Below are 21404 nucleotides of genomic sequence, written 5' to 3'. Positions count from 1 at the left end.
ATGCAGTATGTGGGTCATCAAGGTGATTTTTGGTGACAATTTATTATGTGACAGAAAGCAATTTGTTCGTAATTTATTTGTATCAATCCTTATTTCAGACCAAATAATTATTCACTTTTATTTTCTTAAAAAGAAAAGAAAAGAAAAGAAAAGAAAGGAGTCTCAATGTTAACGCATTTTTCTAAATATTTTTTTAAAAAATAGAGATCCATGGGTGATACTAAATCACTGTGGATATTTGATGTATTGTGAGTGATATTAAATCATTACAATTGTCAAATGTGAAGAAAATCCTCTTTGTATATTATTTGAAAAGATAAGATTTATTGACATACTTTAAAGCTATTCCAAGAGTGTTATTAAATCATCATGGATCACTAAAATATCAAATAAGATACTGTGAGTGACATTAAGTCATTGTTTATATCAATTTTTACCCTAAAAGTTCATAATTAAATTATTTTATAGGAATTTCATTTTGAAAATTCCTTTAAAGTTTGTCATGAGTAATACTAAATTACCGTGTGTACTTAGAGCGTCAATCAATAGACTGTGAATGATATTAAATCATCACAGGTTTCAATACTAGTTAAATTTCCCTCTCTCATACATTATTAAAAAATAATAAAATAATAAAATTTTAGCATAATTTAGATTATGCCATGAGTGATACTAAATTACTGTAGATCCTTTAAAATATCAAACAAGATACTGTGAATGACACTAAGTCATTGCAGGAAAAAAAATTATTGGCAATTTTATAAGATACGCCATGAGTGATACTAAGTTACTGTGGATTCTTAAAAATCTCAAATGAAATACTATGAATGACATTAAGCCATCGTGGGTATCAAATTGCATGAAAACTTCATAATTAAATTATCTTATGGAAAATTCACTTAGAAAATTCCTTTAGAGTTTGTCATGAGTGATATTAAATCACTGTGTGCACTTAGAGTATTAACTAGCAGACTATGAGTGATGTTAAATCACCGCAGGTTCCAATACTGGTTATTTTCCTTTTACCTAAAGGTTCTTTCTTATGACAATTTTTTATTTAAAAATAAATATAATTATATAACATAAAATAACATTCTCTTCATAAAATAAATTAATAAAAAATTAAAAGAAAACCTAAAAAATAATATTTTCAACTACGTGGACTTTGATTCCCATCACAAGATACATAAGCCCTGGGTTTTGATCCTAGGTCATGCCCTCTCATCTAAATAAATAATTTATTTTCCTTTTTTTATCTTTATTTTGCATGTGATTAAAGGGTAATTAAGATATTATTAAAAGGCTAATTAATTTATGTAATCAACTTAGTGTAACTGTTCTTTTGAACAAGTGTTGTGGGGTGCCTAACACCTTTCCCACATACAATTAACTTCAAAACCCTTTTCACAGACCATCCTTTTGTATTATATAGTTTTTCAAGGTTTTTTAAAAACTTTGGTGGTGACACCCATTTTCTTACATTTATCGACCTTCCTTCTCCTCAAAAGGCATAATTTAGGTGCGACAGTATGGTGACTCCACTAGGGAGTTTTATGAGAGTCAAGCCCATTCAAGTTGATTTTTTTTCCTTTGGCCTTTTGGTTATTTTGAATACCCTTTTTTATATGTTTCTTTCTCTATTTTTATGATAGACTCCATGTTTTTTTTTTCTTTTTTATTTTGTTAGAATGATTTGTCCTAGGAAAGATAATATGCAGCCTTAAGGTAGATGACTTTTATCTGCTTTATATTTGTTACTTTTCTCTATAGGTGAGAATTAGGGTAATTTTTAAGTTAACAGGTTTGTACACTCTCTTCACATATAGTGTACTTTCACATTCAACCTCACACATATATTAGGCCCTATATCTAGGTCTGAAAGTATCTTAATTTAGTAAAAGTTAGTAATGGTTTTCTAAAGGGACTCTTAAGTCTCCAGAGGTCATCGTATATACTTCACCCAAGTCAATATCTATTTACTAAATTTAATCCCTAAGGAGCTATTAAGCTCTTAAAGGATCACACTTGGTAATTAGATTTTCCATCTTTCTTTAGAGGAAACAACTTGGGGACCTTGTTTAGGTTGATAAACCCACCTCAAAAGCTTTACACATTAGATGGAATCTAGTAACCACCTTGAGGACATATTCTACCTTGAGGACATACCCGATGTAAGACATAAAAGAGTGTACTTTTCTTTTCCCTCCATGCATCATATTATCTATTATTGAAAATTCCTTGAAAAAAGAGTAATAAATTATTACTCTATGCCTAAATGATTTTTTTTTGTTTCACTACTCATTATGGATTCAAGTTATGTCATGATGAAGGCATTTGCATTAGCTCCCCACCATACATCTTTGGGTTTTCAACTCTACTAAGCCAAGAGCATGCATATAATATATTGATAAAATCATTGTAAGCCTATTTAAAACATTTGAAGCATTATTTTTAGGTTAGTCATCAACATATTAAAAATGTTTTACCCTAATTATGGAGTGGCCTAGTTGCCCATAAATTGGTGGCTGCTTCCATGCCTTTGAGGTTCAAAATGTCAAAATGCGTGGTATGCTAACCAAGTTTTTTTTTTCATTTCTTCCTCTTTTTTTAGGTGGATTGGTGGATTGTTGAGTATGGTTAGCATCATGTCAAGTGAAAGTATGAAGTCAAGCCTAACCGAGCTTATGTATAAGGGAAAGGGGATCAAGTTAGTGGCGAGCATTGAGGTAATCAAAAGTTTGAAAATATTTTCCAAACATATTAAAGGGGATATTAAGTAGAACTTTAGGAAGAAATATGGAGAGGTATTAGATTTACTCCACATATTTGTGTAAGGGGATGCACTTCAAATTCTTGGATTTCCAAATTGCTCTAATAATAGAAGAATTTGGAGAGCTACTGAGAATATGATTTGCAAAAGGAAATGCTGTTTATAAATACCAAGACATCTACCCTTAAAAAATGATAGCAAAACTATTAGAAGTCGATGAATGTGAGGTGCAAATTGTCTGTATAGGGAGTGAAGAGGGAATCCAGCAAGTATATATTAAGGCTTACTTTGAAATGTTGGCAAGGAAGGAAAAATGGTTTACTTTTAGTAGAGTACTTGCATAGCCATTTATGGTCTCATTTTGTTTCCATTTACGATAGGAATGATCAACTGTCATGCTATCACTATATTCCAAATTGTTGAATATCATCAAGTTAATCCTGTACCCGCTATAATTGTAGAAACATATATGTCATTGAGCCATTGTCATGTGAAAAAGGAGTAAGGATGAGATGTTGCCTTCATATATTGCATGTATGGATTATGAACCACTTGTACGGAAAAACGGTTACAAGTTGACCAATATTATTCCTATAATCCTTTAGGTGATTTCAAAGAGGTAAAGTCAAGTTAGAACATCAAGGATGGGTTTGAGTTTTCAACAAACTCAAAGCAAAAGATGATCTTTAGAGATTATCATAGTAGTGGGGTCGAGCAATAATTTTTCAATGTGGTGATTTCTTGAATGTATCGCTCTTAAGGCCACGTGGATAAATAAATTGTAACCCCACCTTATTACTAAGAAAATTTCCCTTCTCGTAAAAGATTCCTCCAAAAGAGATAGTTCCAAGGATTCATTGCCTACACAATAATTCAAATAAAAGCTTAAATCACAAGATAGGGAAGGCCTGGGACAAAGTCATCTACAAAGGAAAAGTTGAATTGGGAAATCAAATGATATAGGCAAGTGATGATTACCAAGTCTGGTTAACTAAAAGAATCAAAGGAGCTAATCTAAGCTTTACGCAACTTAATCCATTGCTTAGCAGCAATACAATAGAAGTAGGCAAAGAAATGGTGAAGCAAATAGAAAAGAAAGAGGAAGAGCTTAAAAGAATGATATAGGCTAACTAAGAAAATAAAGAATAGGTGAACCAATTATAGAAAAAATTTGTGAATTTGCAAAAAGAAATGGAGGAAATGAGAAATCAAGTTCGCCATGAAGAAAATATCAAAGTGGACAAAATAAAAGCCAAAAATACAAGACTCAAATGTTCTATCAGCGAAGTGAATCAACAGATGGCAGAAAATGAACAAATAATGAAGAACAAATGTGTCAGGCTAATGACAGTTGTTAAGGAAAGAAATGCTTTTGAGAAGGAAGTTCAAGACCTTCACCCTTTGAGGAGTCTAGAACATGAGATGGATAGGCTTGTTAAGTAATTGGAAGAAAAAGCAAACAAGCTTAATTCTATTAAAGAAAATTCATTAACCACAGTCCATAGGCTATTGGAGGAGTTAAACCAACTAGCTAAGGCAATTCAAGAATTGAGAATACTTAACTCAAAGGAAGCCTCAAAGGTTATAGAATGGAAAGAATATACTAGAAGGTTAATTTTGCTAGCAAACGAAGTCATCCCATAATTCTCAGAAGTTTATATATAAGTTCAAGGCATTACACTTCCTTTTAATACCCCTATTGAAATTGCAAATTTACTTTCTTTATGTAAACATACTGTAATAAAGTTGAGGAACCTGGCTCAATTTTTGTAATGCAATTACAAGTTCTTTTCAATAAAATTTTGAGTTTGCACCTACTCTAAAATCTATGGGCAAGATTTTGAATAAAGACTCTGACTTTACATCCCTTTAAAAGATGTCAAAAAATGAGGAATCCTAAATTCTAATTGTTTGATGATCAACTCTATTTAATAAGAGAAACAATAAGTTTTCATAAATAATTAGAGGACCTTTCACTATAGAGACTTATGTGCTAACTATATCCAACTTAATAATTCACTAACCTTTAAAGGTAATAAATAAGGCAATAAGTACTAACTTTTTTTACTATGTGCTTTCCTTAAAGGTGATATAACATTGCTTCTCTCAAGAAACCTAACTAGATACCCCCTGCACATTCATATAATATGTGCTCTTGGAGTTGTCAAATGGCTACTAGTTCAAATGAAGGTGAATCTACCTTGAATCTTCTTATGGGAGCCCAGATGTCGAAAATGAAGGAAATGATAAAAGGTCAGACTATAGCACAAAAATTCAAGAACACTGAGACTCGTGATGCCTTAGACAATGGTTAGATAAGTGAATCAAAAAGTGATGGAAAAGAGAAGCAAGTAATAAAGATAGTTATGAAGAAGCCTAAAATTTTCCAAGACTCTAACATTAAAGAAGAAGATAGCCTAGAAGAACTAGTTAACGACCCATTATACACCTTCTAAATCCCTCAATTAAAGAACAAGAAGGAGGAATGGAAAAAAGAATTGGGTGAAATGAAAGACTAGTTGAAGGCCTTACAAGGGTCAAATGCATGGGGCTTATTAGATCTAAAAGGGTTGTGCTTGGCTCCATCTGTTACAATTCCCAAGAAGTTCAAAATGCCTAAATTCAATAAGTATAATGGCACTAAAAATCTAATTTATCACCAAAAGGCTTATTGCAAGAAGATTCATGTATAGTCCCAAGATGAGAATTTCCTACTAATGTTCTTTCATGAAAGCTTGATCAGGCATGCATTGGAATAGTACATGCAGCTAAACCCTTTAAAACTTTAAAAATGAAGAGACTTGGTTAATGCATTAATGGGGCAGTAAAAGTTCAACTTAGATATAGCCCCTACTAGAGAGCAACTAAAGGCAATGAATAAGAAGGTCATAGAGTCATTTAAAGAATATGACTAAAGGTGGAGGATGATTGTATCACAAGTTCAACCTCCCCTTATACAGTCTAAGCTTTATTCCTATTTTATTTATACCCTACAAGATCCTTATTATAAATATATGGTAGGAACGCATGTAACTGACTTCTCTAGTTTAATTGAAATTGGAGAAAGGATTGATGATGACATTCATAAAGGGAGGATAGTTGTCACTCAAATTGAGAGCTATATGAGAAGAGGGCATAATAACAAGAAGAAAGAAGGTGATGTTAGTTTTCTACAAACTTCAAGACAATCCTAACCAGTCTCCCATCAAATTAGTGGTGAAGCTTTCTGACAAGCACATAATAGGCCAGGGGAAAATAGACAGGGGCAAGTTGGCGAGCAAAGGAATATGCAACAAAGAGGTAATTACCTATGGCCAAATTTTGGTATGACCAATGTAGAACTATATCGTCAACTCTTAAAACCTTGTTTGTTGGGACTATGTCCTTACAAGAAACCTCAACCTCCTTATCCTACTTGGAATAACCTTAATAATCTTTGCAAGTATCATATAGGTTCCCCAAGACATTTGATAGATGATTGCACTACCTTTAAGGGGAATATGTTAGATGTAATTGATTCTAATCATATGTAGTTTAAGAAGAATGATGGATCTACCATTAACACCAATCTATTACCAAATCATAAGAGACAAGTAAATGTTATTAAGAGGGAAATTGAATTCCTCAAGGACCCTACAAATATCAAGATGGCTATGGGAGAGATCTATGCTCAATTAGTAGTTGTTGTTGGATAGGGAGGCACAGTGAAAGATTAAAAGTTTAAAGTTCCTATCCTGATATGGACCGAATGAAACTCGTTTAAGTTAAAGTGGATAGAAGAATTACCTTTTTAATTCTTTGAAGTTAACGCATATTTGGATCTCAAGAGCTGATAACATAGATTTGCTCCCTCTACTGGTATCCACATGAATAGCTCTCTAACTCGAATAATGTGCTAGGACTCTCAGCATCCGTTCTTCTTTGAGCGTTAATTTTCCTTTTTATAGGGTATTTCGTGGCTCTTAAAGTATTTTTGCTGTCAAAACTTTTCTAACACATTTTCTTCCTTCATAAGGACATCTCTATCTATATACAGTATATAGATAAGGGTTTTTGTCTTCCACTTAAAAGCTCATGAAAATTTAATTAAATTTATCTCATAAATTTAAACCATAATATCATATCTAATTCAAATTTATCTTATAAATTCAAATTATAAAACTGACATGATATTCTCTCTTATCATGTTAATTATTAAATTTAATCTATCATATAAAATTAAATTTTAAACTAACATAAGATAAGATAATATAATATAATATAATATAATATAATATATATCACATATACATATTGTATTATATATATATATACAAATATATATACATATATATTTTGAATATATATATATTATATTATCTATATTCAATTTTATATATCATATAAATATATCATATATATATCTAATATATATATGTATTTACACATACATATATGGATATATATATATATTTCTAAAATATATATATACATATATATATAATTATATTTTAAATTTTATATTTCATATAAATATATATAAATATTTATTAAATAAATATTCAAATATATATATATATATATATAAAATTCATTCAATCTATATTACATTCATTGAATCTAGACATATTCCAGATTCAATGAACTTGGACATTATAGCTAGAGTTGGGCCGTTTTTGTGTGTGACTCTGTAGGCCCATATGAAATTAGCAGTGGGCTAATTACGCTATTAGCCCACAAGTTACAAGTGGCCTCTAGCAAGACATTACAACTACCTAATTCACATGGGGATTGATGATCCAATGTAACCTATCATGCAACTATATCACATCCCTTTTGTCATGTGATATTTCGGTTAAGTATAAGACATGGAATTGTCATTCTCCTTTTTCTAACCATTACTTTCTCAATCTTTGAGTAGACTAATAGTAGCAATGGAAAAACCCTTTTCATTGTAGTATGGCCATACATTTTCTCAGTCTTACTCATCGAGGGGCCCAGTAATATCTCTCACTTAATGTGAGGGATAAATTCCATCTTGACAACTCATATTCCTCTGCATGAATATCATTAAACTCAATCATAACCTTTATAATCACCCGGTCAAAGGTAACTGTTAACTAGGTCAAAGTTCAGTGGTCATCATTTAGGAATCCATGATGATCTTAAGTCAAAGGGCTTAGTGATATAATTACATATGAGATAAGCTTATGACTTGTACCATGCAGCTTTCTCATAGCTAGTCAGTCTAGCACCTTGTACTCTTTTAAGTGCCTATGAATTTAATTTGTATCTCTATAATTAATCAAAGTCATACCAGTCTTGTTTCACCTATGATCGACATTTAGGACAATCACTATAGTTTGTCCAGGATATAGTTATCATATTGAACATGCAATTGTTATGATAACAAAAGAAAAATTCATTAAATAACAATGTGCATAGTACAATGATTAGCTCCAGGGCACAATTTCCAACATCCTCCTACTTGCATTAGGTACAATCATTAATTTGTCTAATTCCCATTATCCTGACATGATGTTCATGCTTCACGTATACAAGAGGCTTTGTAAGAGGATCAGCAACATTGTCTTCTCTTGCTACTTTGCATATTTTTATATCACGTCTATCATTGATCTCTCTAATAAAGTAGAAACGCCTGAGTATATGCTTAGTCTTTTGGTGTGACCTTGGCTCCTTGCTCTGTGTAATTACACCGCTATTGTCATAGAACAAGTTTATTGGATTTGAGATGTTAGGCACCCCTCCTAGTTCAGCAATGAACTTCCTAATCCAAACGGTTTCCTTAGCTGCATCTAATATAGCTATATACTCAGCTTCTGTTGCATAATCAACTGTTGTGCTCTGCTTTGAGCTCTTCTAGCTCACTGCCCCACCATTTAAGGTGAACACATATCATGATTGCAATTTAAGGTCATCCTGGTCAGTTTGGAAGCTTCCATCTGTGTAACCTGTTACAACTGCTCGTCATCCAATCTGCCATATACTAAGAATAAATCCTTAGTCCTTCTTAAGTACTTTAGGATATTCTTGACAGTAGTCCAATGATCTTCTCCTGGATCTGCTCGATATCTACTGGTCATACTTAAGCCAAATGAAACATCTGGTCGAGTACATAGCATGGCATACATGATAGATCCAATTGCCGAGGCATATAGAACCTTACTCATGCAATCTCATTGATTTTGTGTATTAGGATACTGGCCTTTACTGAGATAAATGCCATGAGACATGGGGATGAAACTCCTTTTTGAATCCTGTATACTGAACCTATGCAGTATCTTGTCTATGTATATGCTTTGACTTAGGCCTATCAGCCTTTTAGATCTATCTCGATAGATCTTAATCCTAAGGATGTAAGTAGCTTCACCTAAGTCCTTCATAGAGAAAGATTTTCCTAACCAAGACTTAACATTCTGTAAGGTAGGAATATCATTCTCAATAAGTAGGATATCATTTACATATAGCACTAGAAATATAACTGTATTGTCATTAACTTTTTTATAAACACAAGGTTCATTAATATTTTGAATGAATCCAAACTCTTTGATTACTTTATCAAAACATTAATTCCAGCTTCGAGATGCTTGCTTCAATCCATAAATGGATCTTTGAAGCTTGCATACCTTTCCAGAGTCCTCTGGATGCACAAAACCTTCAGGTTGTGTCATGTACACTTTCTCAAGTAGATGTCCATTAAGGAATGTTGTTTAAACATCCATCTATCGTATTTCATAGTCATAATATGTTGCAATAGCAAGGAGGACTCTAATTGATTTGGCCATTGCGACAGGTGAAAAAGTTTCATTATAATCTACACCATGAGTTTAGGTGAATCCTTTTGCAACCAATCGTACCTTGAAGACATTTACTTTGCCATCCATATCAGTTTTCTCCTTAAATACCCACTTGTACCTGATGGTTTTTATTCCTTCAGGTAGATTGATTAAGGTCTATACCTTATTATTATACGTGGATTACATTTCAAACTTCATGGCATTTAGCCATTTCTTAGAATTTAGTCCCACCATGGCTTCTTGGTAGGTGGTTGGTTCATTGTGTTCAATGAGCAACACTTCATGACATTCATTAATCAGAAATCCATATCTCTGAGGATAATGTCATGTCCTATCAAACCTTCGTGGGTCTTGTGTTATTTGAGTAGGCTCATTTACTTCTTGTGAGTCTTCTCAGTTTTTCATCTGTGACTCTGTGCTATTTTGTGGTTCTTGAATTTCTTTAAGATGTATCTTGCTCCCACTGGTTCTTTTAGAGATAAATTCTCTTTCTAGAAAGATACCATTTTGAATTACAAACACTTTGTTATCGGTGGAATTGTAGACATACTATCCCTTTGTTTCTTTAGGATACCCCACAAAAAGGCAATTTATGGATTTGGGTGCTAACTTGTCTGAGGCTTATTTCTTAACAAAAACCTCACTTCCCTAAATCTTGAGAAAAAAAAACTAGGTTTCTTCCTAGTCCATATCTCATATGGTGTCTTCTTAATTGCTTTAGATGGAACACAGTTCAGTGTGAATGCAACTATTTCTAGTACGTGGCCCCAAAAGGATGGTGGAAGATCTACTTGACTCATCATGAATTGAACTATATCTAATAGTGTCTGATTTCTTTACTCAAAAACACCATTCCATTGTGGTGTTGCTGGAAGAGTTAATTGTGAGACTATCCCACAACTCCTTAGATGATCAATAAATTCTTGGCTCAAATATTCACCTCCTCAATTAGATCAAAGAGTTTTAATAGTCTTGTCAAGTTGATTTTGTACTTCATTTTGGAATACTTTGAACATTTCAAAAGATTCCGATTTATGTTTGATTAGGTAGATGTATCCATATCTACTGTGGTCATCAATAAAGGTAATGAAGTGCAAATAACCCCCTCTGGTAGTTGTACTCATTAGTCCACATACATTTGTATGTATGTGTTCTAATAAGTCATTAAACCTCTCACTATGCCTAGTAAAAGGTGCTTTTATCATCTTTCCTAATAAATAAGATTCACAAGTGTCATAAGATTCAAAATCGAATGAGTTGAGAAGTTTATCTTAAGGGAGCTTAAAAATGCATTTCTCATTTATATGGCTGAGACGACAATGCCATAGGTAGGTTGGATTCAAATTATTTGATTTGATCCTTTTGGTAGTTACGTTATAAATGTCTTCATTACTAGGATGTTTCAAATTTAAAAGATAATGACCAAAATGAAAATTACCATTAGCATAAAAAATGTCATTTTGATAAATAGAACATTTACCATTCTTAATAATGGAAGTAAAACCTTCCTTATCTAAATAAGAAAGAAAAACAATGTTGCTACTCAAAGTAAGAACATAATAGCAATTGTTCAAAACTAACAAAAGCCTACTGGGCAAAAGTAATTCATAAGTGCCTGCAGCTAAAGCAGCAACTATTGCTCTATTTCCAACTCGTAGGTCCACTTCATCCTTCATCAACTTTCTACTGTTTCTGAGACCTTCCACATACAGTATCTAATACCCATGCAGAAGAAGTAGAAAGGTGAATGTCTATAACATAAATACCTAAAGGAGTAGTCCCGCTATCCTTCTTCTTTCTCAAATCTTCCAGGTAGAGCTTACAGTTCCTCTTCCAATGACCCAGTTCATTGCAAAACAAGCAAACTCCTTCCTTTGGAGGCTTTGCCTTCTTGGCTAGAGGCTTGGTTTTGGGCTTGTTTGACTCTTTGGTTTTACCATCTGAGCCTTTACCCTTTCCCTTGCCCTTGCCCTTGCCTTTCTTTTTCATAACCTTTTCCTTTATGAACCATCAAAACAGTGCTAGGATTTTTCTTAATGTTTTGCTCAGCAGTTTTAAGCATCCCATGCAGTTTAGAAATAGATTTCTCCATGTCATTCATGTTATAATTCATAACAAACTGCTCATAACTTTTTGGGAGTGAGTTCAAGATCAAATCTGTTGCCAACTCCTAGCTTAAAGGGAAATCCAAGCCTCTCAAGGTGATCAATATAGCTCTTCATCTTTAAAACATGAGTGCTAACTGATGCACCCTCAGCCATCTTGTAAGAGTGTAAGGCCTTTGTGGTCTCATACCTCTCTTGCCTTGCTTGTTGCTGGAACATTTCCTTAAGATGTACAATCATCTCATAAGCCTCCATGTGTTTCAAATCTCTTTGAAGTTCTGGAACTATGGAAGCTAGCATTAGGCATCTTACATCCACCAAGTCATTGGTGTGCTTCGTGTAAGCATCCCTTTGAGCTCTTGGAGCATTGGCCACAAGCTCCTCAGGAATGGGTTCATCCAGGACATAAACCTTTCTTTCCTACTTAGAACAATTCTCAAGTTCCTAAACCAGTCAAGAAAGTTCGTCCCATTGAGTTTGTCCTTCTCAAGGACTGATCACAATGATAGTGTAGTAGTATTACTAGTCGACATGATTCTACAATAAAATACATAAAGTTAATTTTATATCTCCCACTAAAACTAACAACCCTCAAATTTGATTAGTGGGCTAAGACCCATATTTCACTTAAATTTAAGTCCGCTTTGGTGGGATGCTTAAAATTAAGTTATTTAGGTAGGTAACTCATTTACATCACATGTAACTCTTAGATCTTTATGGGATTCAATCATCATATGATCCGGCATGTTCAATCCCATCTAATGCCTTGAGATCCAAAACTATTTTGAAAATCTCGATTAAGTGAAACAATAATGAATCTTTGTGAGTAGCACCATCACTCACGCTTGTCTCACCAAGATAACCCAAATGTATCCACTTTGGTGGATCCTACATTTGAGTGATCTAGATTTTGACAAGTATTCATTAATTGATTGCATTATGACTTAAGATTTTGATTAAAGGGTTTGATTTATTAATTTAATAAATGTGTAAAGTGAAAGCAGTTGTATCTCATACAAAATCATGCATATTATGATCTAATTAAAAGTATAATTAAACGTGATACAATATGGCTCACCTAACCTATGTCCATCCCAAGCCAATGAGAGGACCTCTCTAAGAAGATAAATTACATCAAGAAACCTCATTTATTCATATAAGGGGATTGAGATGAGAAGAGAATGTACATTCAGAGTTTATAGAGAGAGGCACGACACGCAGGCCATATTTAAAATTTATAACCCTTGTAAAACTAGAGCCATATGCGTCACCATACCCCAACAACTTCAAGGCAAAGAAAACACAACAAATAAACAATTCATATATAATGAAAGGCTATAAATTGTGAATTAGGTTGCGCAATGCAGAGTTAGCCAAGGTGGTCCCTCTAGCCGGTTAGCAGGTGTGATCAACAGGCAATGCCCTTGAGGGGTGCAGGGGGCAGCGCCCCCCCAAAGCTTTCGAAAAGCTTATTCTCTTTGAATGAGTTACTGCCTCAAACCCTTTGGATTCATCAATCATATTGACAGTCCAGCCTAAACCATATGAGAATGTGAACGAACAATAATGACATTGAGAAAACACATCATATGGACAAACATTAGTCATATTGAGAATGCATATCATATAGCTAAATATTAATCATATTAATTTATTTAAATTTATATAAATTTGAATATATATAAAATGAGTTTATAGATATATATGTTTTAAAAACATCACATGAAAACATATATATAGATTCAAAAATATCACATATAAATTTTAAAAATCTTAAAGCAACGTTCATCTAAAAAAGTTCATCACATAAAGATTTAAGAACATAATCAACCAAAACCTAACTTAAATAAAAATTTGTCCTGGCTCTAATACCATTGTTGGATAGGAAGGCGCAATGGAAGATTAAAATTTTAAAGTTCCTATCTTGATATGGATCGAACGAAACTCGTTTAAATTAAAGTGGATAGAAGAGTTACCTTTTTAATTCTTTGAAGTTGACGCACGTTTAGATGTCAGGAGTTGACAACAAAGATCTACTCTCTCTATTGGTATCCATATGAACAGCTCTCTAACTCGAACAGCCTGCTAGTGCTCTCAGCGTCCGTTCTTCTTTGAACGTTAATTTTCCTTCCTATAAGGTGTTTCGTGGCTCTCAAAGAGTTTTTCCATTAGAACTTTTCTAAATTGTTCTCTACCTTCATAAGAAATCCCTATCTATATATAGTATATAGATAAGGGTTTTTGTCTTTCACTTAAAAGCTCACAAAAATTAAATTACATTTATCTCATAAATTTAAACCATAATATTATATTTAATTCAAATTTATCTTATAAATTTAAATTATAAAACTGACATGATATTCTCTCTTATCATGTTATTTATTAAATTTAATCTATCATATAAAATTAAATTTTAAACTAACATAAGATAAGATAATATAATATAATATGTATATCACATATACATATTATATTATATATATATATATATACAAATATATATACATATATAGATATATATATATATTGAAAATATATATACATATATATATAATTATATTTTAAATTTTATATTTCATATAAATATATATATATATAAATATTTATTAAATAAATATTCAAATATATATATATATATATAATTCGTTCACCTTATATTACATTCATTGAATCTAGACATATTCCAGATTCAACAAACTTGGACATTATAGCTCCAGTTGGGTAGTTCTTGTATGTGACCCTATTGGCCCATATGAAATTGACAATGGACTAATTACGCTATTAGCCCACAAGTTACAAGTGGCCTCTAGTAAGATATTGCAACTACCCAATTCACATAAGGATCGATGATCTAATGTAACCTATCATGCAACCATATCACATCCCTTTTGTCACATGATATTTTGGTTAAGTATAAGACATGGAATTGTCATTCTCCTTTTTCTAACCATTACTTTCTCGATCTTTGAGTAGACTAACAGTAGCAATGAAAAAATCCTTTCCATTATAGTATGGCCATGCATTTTCTCAATCTTACTCATTGAGGGGCCCAGTAATATCTCTCACTTAATGTGAGGGACAAATTCTATCTTGACAACTCATATTCCTCTGCATGAATATCATTAAACTCAATTATAGCCTTTATGATCACCCATTCAAAGGTGACTTTTGACTAGGTCAAAGTTTAGTGGTTATCATTTAGAAATCCATAATGATCTCAGGTCAAAGAGTATAGTGATCTAATTTCATATGAGATAAGCTTATGACTTGTACCATGTAGCTTTCTCATAGCGGGTTGGTCCAACACCTTATACTCTTTCAAGTGCCTATGACTTTAATTTATATCTCTATAATTAATCAAAGTCATACCAGTCTTGTTTCATCTATGATCCCTCAAAGATAACCGACTAGAAACATTTAGGACAATCACTATAGTTTGTCCAGGGATACAGTTATCATATTGAAAATGCAACTGTTATGATAATAAAGAGAAATTCATTAAATAACAATGTGCATAGTATAATGATTGGCCTTAGGGCACAATTTACAACACTTGTAGGATATATGTCCTAAATTTCAAGAATCAATGATAATGTAATAGAACAATAGAATCACATGTTTTGTGAATATCATTAAGAGATGAAGGGACATGATATCGAAAGCTGTTCTAAATTCAAGAAAATACTAAAAAGAATGATGATGCTGGGAATTGTTGTTATTAGAAGCACTGATAAAGAGATCGATATGGTGAAGAAGGGCATATTGAATTTATAATTAATGAACCTAGTTTGAAAGAAACTACCAATCTTGTCACTTTGACTATAACAACACCAATGGATCCTTTGTAATAACATTTCATATGCCAATCCCTTTTCCTTACCAAAGTAATCACGTTGTACCCTAGAAATATTATGGTGTCATAGAAGCTGGGATAAGCAAAGAGATAGTAACTCACCAAATGGTGTAACATGAAGTAGAAAGGCATATCTCCCAGCAGATACTAAAAAGTCAAGAAAAGGGAAAGATGTAAGCATTGAAGATCCTTCAAGATCTAGTCCCCAATAAGCTTGTCTCTCATCTCAATATCCACTATGTTGTCCTAATGCATATACAAATCAAAAGGACTTATTAAAAGGTTGTAATGCATAAGGTAGTATGATGAAATGAAATGAGTAAAGGACAAAGGAAACCAACTTCAATTAGTGCCAGGCATCATCAAATAGATCCTAAGAAAAAGGAGTTACCATCTAGGAAGTCAACCAACTAATCCATATTTCAAAATAGTATATTGACATGAATTCTCTATTATTCTTCTCAAACTTTTTGTTCATCATTTTTATGTACCCATTTTTTGCTTCTTCTCTTCTTCTTCCTTTCTTTTTTCTTTCCTTTTATTTTCATCATTTTTCTTCTTTCTTTTTCAACTCTTGCAAAGCATTTTCCTATTCATTACTTTCTAAACAAACATGGACTCCTTTTCTTCTCCTTCTTTGTTAATTCCTTCACTTGTTGCCATACTTAGCACTAACTAAAGTGGTTAAAAAGGGCTAAAACTTAAAAGGATATTTTGATTCAAATAAAAGGCTATAAAATTATTTTTGTTTTAAAACACTAAGGCTAAAAGGGATAAAACAAATGATTAAATGTGATTAGGTAGGATATTTGGCCACAAAGGTTGTGAAAAAAAAATGCCTAAATCATCTTTGTACATATAAAAAGGCATTTCAAGTCTCAAAAGAGATTCAAGACAAGTTCTAGAGATATAATTCTAATAAATGTACTCTCTCTCAAAGAAATGAACATATAGGCTCAAATTTTTCACAAACTTTATGGACTTACTTAAGAATTATCTAAGCCCAGTTCCTTACTCATTTGCTAAAATCTTAAGAAGGTAAGTGTAATTCTTCATCAAGCTTTATCTTCTCAAGTTTAAATTAACCCAGCCTTAACAATATTTGCAAACTAAAACAAAAACAACAAGGTTTTGTTAGAATTTTTCAAGGTTTTTAATTTTTTTTCAATTTTTTTAAGCAAACAAAACAAAAGACACCAAATTGTAAATATTTACAAACAAACACAAACTCAATATCAAGAAAGCAACTACACCCTCTCCCACACTTAAACATAATATTATCCCCAGTGTTATCAATGTGAGAAAGAGAGAGAAAGAGAACTCCCTTGACAAGAGCTGAACAAAGAATATAGAAGGAAAAAGGAAGATCATCTAGACAAATCCTGTATCTTTTTGCTTGATTGCTCTAATGCTTTGCTGATCTTCTTCATCAATTCTTTCTACCTAGAGGGGCATGGCCTACAAAAACAAAAATGAGCATCAACTTAAACAACAAAACCACAAAATTAACAAAAGAAAAACTTAATAAGAAAAGAACTTGGGTTGCCTCCCTAAAAGAACTATGTTTGTAGTCATTAGCTAGGCTTTTGAACACAAACATCTAATTATAAGTATCAAACACCACAATTACATTATCTTCATTTCTTTTCAAGCAACAAGGTTTTAAAGTAAAAGTTCCTCATTCATATTAATTACCTATACTTCCTCAATCATTAGCAATCTTAAAGTACAAGCATTCATTAATTTCAAAGAAAGCTCAAAAGGCACATCCTAACAATTATAAATAGGAGCTTCTAAAAATTCATAGCATCTAACAAAATCCACTTGACCCTCATCAATAAGAGTCAAAATTTCAATAGAAGGGTTATGTGTAATACGTCTTGGGATCTCCTTATCAAAATTAACATCAAAATCACAAAGATTATGCTTCAAAGCTAGAACATCTTCTAAACATCCACTAGACTACCACAAATTGGTTTCAAGTTCATTATCACCTTCTACATTATCTATATTCTCATGCAATTCCCTATCCTCAGCTTTCTCATAATAATCTTCATCAAAGTTCAATGGGGAAATAAAATGGCTAGTGTTTTGTTGCTTAATATTTTTAGTATTTTCTAACATTTGGCTCACATAGACTCTAATATTTTGAGCACTTGACACTAGTGACAAAGTCCTTTTGTGAATTTGAAAGTTTCCTTAATGAATCTATAAGGTCCTCAAATAATCTTTCCAACCAAGACTCCTCTCTATACTCTTGAGTATTTTTCTCAACATGTGGATACGAGTGAAAAGATAAGGTCATTTCATTTCAATGATAATCTAAATGAGGATCTCAAGACTCATGTTTCTCTAGACTCCAACTAGGACTAAAAGAATTATCAAAATAAGTTTTACTCCTAGTGAAACCATCTCTCATGTAGTTAGAGGTTTTGCTAAAGTGACAATGCTCACAAATGACTTTGTCCACAATAAACACAAGAAAAGTCATAATATTGAGAAGAATCAATACATGGATTATAACTAGCATTCAAATGCATATTATATTGCTTCCTTTCATTTAAATAGCTCATACAAGAAATCAATTCATCTTATAATGAAGAAAAGGAATTCATTTCTTTCTCAATATTAAAGCCACTTGAGTTCCACTTTAAATCCTTTTTTCCAATTTTCTTTCTTCTTTTCAAACACAAAGAACACTATCACAAATTAAAAGAGAAACAACAACACAAAAAAGCAACTTGAACATGCTATTTACAAGACCTAAACTTAAGCTACTAATGCTCAATCAATTCAAACCAAGAAAATCAAAGTGAACTAAGAAAATCAACAGCTCAAAAGAAAAAGAAAAGAATTCTTAATCGAGAACTACTAAAGGTCTTTTAATACTAATTACCAATTACTTTAATTTTCTAGCAATGGTGCCAAAAACTTGATGCACACAAAAAAATATAGACACCACAAATGTACAAGTTGCAATTATAGCTAATGGCAAATCAAGGTCAATCTCATAAAGAATTAAGTAAAATGAAAAATAAGTATTAAATTCCTAATTTCATTGAAATTAAGCAAGTGACTTATAGTGATGAATGGTTCAATAAAAAAAAAAGAAAAATGTAAAGTGTGAAACTAAGATTTGAAGTGCTCTAAAGTAAAAAAAAAAAAATCAATTAGAAGATCACCCTAGAGTTCTAATCTCTCATTTGCTCAAGTGTACTCAACTTATCAATTAAATTGATTTTAATTTCAGTTTTAAGGATTAAGATACTATAATTAATCTTGAATATACTCTGATTACCCAAAATCGTACTTAATTCTAACTCAACAATTTCTTGCCAAAATTAGATTAAAGGCATTAAGTTTAAATTTCTTCTAACCACTCAAGTTCTTTAGGTACATTCCTATCCTAGAGGCAAATTAATTATAGTTAATTCTAAGCATTCAATTCCAATGGTCTAAATAGAAATTACTTTCCCAAGTTCATTCTGTTACTCCAAATTATCACCTAATGGTGGCCAATCATCAAGCAACTTAAAGATAAACTGGAATTAAAACATAAAATATCTATTAATCACAAAAGCGATAAATCAAGATACAACAAGAGCAAATGAATTCACAGGACTCTAAAGTATCAAAGTTCAGCTACACATAGCTAAATAGCAAATATAGTCTTAAAATAGCAAAATAATGGGACAAAACTAGATACATAGGTGAAAGAAAGAGAAAATTGAAGGAAAAATCAATGAAAATATAGATGGTAATGAGCTATCTTTCTCCCAAGCTCCAAAATCATCCTGGGTTCTCCAAAATTTCCCCTGGACCTTTAGAGAACGTAAAAAACGAAGCCTTATTAAAAAAAACCTAGTTTTCCTCTTTTATCAAACAAAAAAATTAAAAATGTGCATTCTAGTATGACATCCACTGGCAGGCTCCGTTCCTTGTTCAGAATTTGCTATATAACACTAATCTGTTGTAGTGGTTATCGTAGTAGGTGATCATTAAAGTCTAATTTCTTTATTAAAATCATCATATTTTTCTTCCTCTACTTCTTCTGAGCTTTTATAGAGTTTTCTAAAATTAAAATGACTCAAATTAAAAATCAAAATTACTCTAAAATAAATCAAAACACAATATTTACATGACAAGTTAACTAACACAAAAATAAACAATAAACACAAGACAATTAACTAAAAATAACTAGATAACTCTCCAATTAACTAATAAAACTCCTCAAAATACATAAAAATATAAAGAGTTATCATAACGTTTTTAGGCGAGGGTTCTGCAAGGGACTTCAAGGGAAGACTCTTGAGGCTTGAGGTTATATATTGGAAAAATGATAAATAAATTTTTCTAAAATAGGAAAATGACAATTTCGTCTCACAAAATATTATAATATCTTCTAAATCTCAAGGAACCTAATTATCATTAAAGTTTTTAATGAAATGACAAAAACACCCCTTCATTTAAAAAAGTGAAGAAAAATGGTGGAGAGATAGTTATGACTTCCTAGAACACTTTAGTCATTTACTGAACCAGACTTGTGATTTCAAAACCAAAATTGTGAATGAAAAAAAAGCTTTTGTTGCACTTTGTTGATTGGAAAAAAAAAATGGTGAGAGAAAGTTATAAATTCCTAAACCACTTTAATCATTTACTGAATTAAAGTTGTGAATTTTAGAATCAAGGTTGTGGGGAAAAAGAAACTTTGTCACACTTTACTAATTGAAAAACAAAATGATGAGAGAAAATTGTGAATGCCTAAATCACTCTAGTCATTTGTTAAATTAGAGTTGTAAATTTTAAAACTAAAGTAGTGAATGAAAAAAGCTATGTTGCTTTTTTAAATTAAGGAGTAATTTCTTTCATTTCATTAAAAATTTTAATGATAATTAGGTCTCTTAAAATTTAAAAAGCATTATCACATTTCGTGGAATTAAGTTGTCATTTCTTTATTTTGAGGGGATTTATTTGTTATTCTCCCTTATATATTTCCCTTGTAATTGTCTCACTTAGTTTACATATGAATGCAAACTTTTAGGAAAATGTGATTTGTTTTTTTATACAAAAAATATGATTTGTTGTGAATACAATGGATTTAATTGTTGTTATTGTGGGTTTGAAGGTACAACTTGTGTTGTGAACATTAAATATGCCATAGGCCCATCTGTTGTGTAAATGTTTGGTTTTAAAATTTTATAAAATAGTTATATCCTTTTATCACGGTAGACATGTCGCTAAGTTTGTCTCTTATCTTATAGTTAGCTTTCTTGTAACCAGCTAAATTCACCCTATTATGATAGTCTTTATCAGGTTTAATTATTTTCTCATAGCATGTACTTGTAATTTCTAATATGTTTTCCTTCATAATTTTTTCTATCATGGTAAACTTTTTTTTTTTTTACCATATTGAGATTTCTTTATACTTTTATGCGTTAAACTTAATTACAGTAATTGTTAAAATATGTAGTCTGCCTTTTTTACATTATAGTTGGCCCTGTTAAATTAGTTTTCAAATTTTCTTTCCATCGTAATCCTTAATTTATGAAATTAACCACCCTTTTAGAATGTCTTAAGCTGGCTTTTACCATATTATATTTATTATTGTTACAAACACCATACGAATGCACGTGCGTAAGAGGAACGATCGCCAAAATATTATAAAGGTATGCCAAAAAAACAAAAAAACAAAAAATGTAAGTACCAGTGTATTCCCTAATAAACTTTTGCCAAAAAAAAAACAAAAAAAAAACCTGATGAATTGTAAAACTAATAGAAAGGGTTATGAATATTTTTTATTTTATACAACTGATTGCCAAAATTATATAGAAGTCCCACATAAGGAACATATTTACCAATAAATTCTACAATTTTATAAT

This window comes from Prosopis cineraria, unplaced genomic scaffold (assembly GCF_029017545.1).
Source record: "Prosopis cineraria cultivar Desert tree isolate PC_DT_omini unplaced genomic scaffold, ASM2901754v1 PC8, whole genome shotgun sequence".
NCBI lineage: Eukaryota > Viridiplantae > Streptophyta > Magnoliopsida > Fabales > Fabaceae > Prosopis > Prosopis cineraria.
The sequence above is the reverse complement of the archived record's forward strand: the minus strand, read 5'-3'. Positions refer to the sequence as shown.